Below are 1,191 nucleotides of genomic sequence, written 5' to 3'. Positions count from 1 at the left end.
TTGACTATCTCATCATTGTAGGGGACACGTGGACATCTCATTATATCTTCTCCCACACAGCTTCTCTCAGTGCTTGTCTGAGGGCAGGGGCCCTTCTCAGAAACACCACTCCAAGGCTATCACCCAGATTTGGGCCATGAGATTATGATTCTTTTCTGGTGACAATACTTCTCTCTCTGTCTCTGGCTCTGAGGGGGCCATAGGAGCAACACCGGGTGTCCCACCCAGATAGAAAGAGCCAAGCAGTGTCCACTTCAAGACGTATTGATACCTGACTTCGTCACCAAAATCTTGTTGCAAAACAAGTACATCCACACGCTATTCAGACACAGTGAGACAAAGTGAGAATCTTTACTTACGCGGCCACAAACCTACGTGCTGTCTCCCCTCTGTTCATAAGGGAAAGATTTCCGTGTCTCGTGCGACCACTCTTCTTAGACGGTGACCCCTGGGAGAGCCCTTCTTTGATTTGGGAAGGGTGGCAATGGTATCTTCCCAACAAGCAAAACACATCATCCCTCGGGCCTCCCAGTTCCTAAATGGGACAGGACAGGAGGAACGCTTTTCTGGAATACGTTCTTTCATCGTTGGGCCTTAATTTTCTTGAGAATCAGTGTCTGGTGAAAGAGCGGTGGTAAATCTGAATGTGTTTGCTACAGAGAACTGGAGAATCCCACCGAGAGGCCAGAAAGGAAAGAGCTTTGTTGCACAGCTTCCACAACGGAAGCGTGTGGAGGGAGCCCTCCCTATGCAAGAGATGAAATGATTTTCCTCTGAAACATTCACTGCCATCCGTTGAAGACGAAAGCATATTACTCTGTGAGAAATTCCAGGTCAAGGAACTTGGAAAAAAGAAAAAGAAATGGAATCGAATGAAGGGAAGATTTCGATAATTCTATTTAATTCATTAAAAGCTTGTTGAGGGCCTTCCTAAATAAAAGGCAAAGACAGTGCCAGGCACTTGGAGACTTACAAATATGAATAAAACATGGCCCTTGCCCTTCGAGATTTTAACATTTTGTACAGGAAAAGACCATGGCAACACAACAAGGAAGGCATAAATGCATGGGAAGTGTTATGAATGAATAGAGGAAGAGGATATTTCTGAATGGAAACACTGGGCAAGGTCCTTAGAGATGGTGCTATTTAAACTGGACACTATCGTAAGGGCAGAATTGCACCAGGTGGTTG

Source organism: Pteropus vampyrus, unplaced genomic scaffold (assembly GCF_000151845.1).
Source record: "Pteropus vampyrus isolate Shadow unplaced genomic scaffold, Pvam_2.0 Scaffold416, whole genome shotgun sequence".
In the NCBI taxonomy this organism is placed as follows: Eukaryota; Metazoa; Chordata; class Mammalia; order Chiroptera; family Pteropodidae; genus Pteropus; species Pteropus vampyrus.
Note: the sequence above shows the minus strand (reverse complement) of the source record.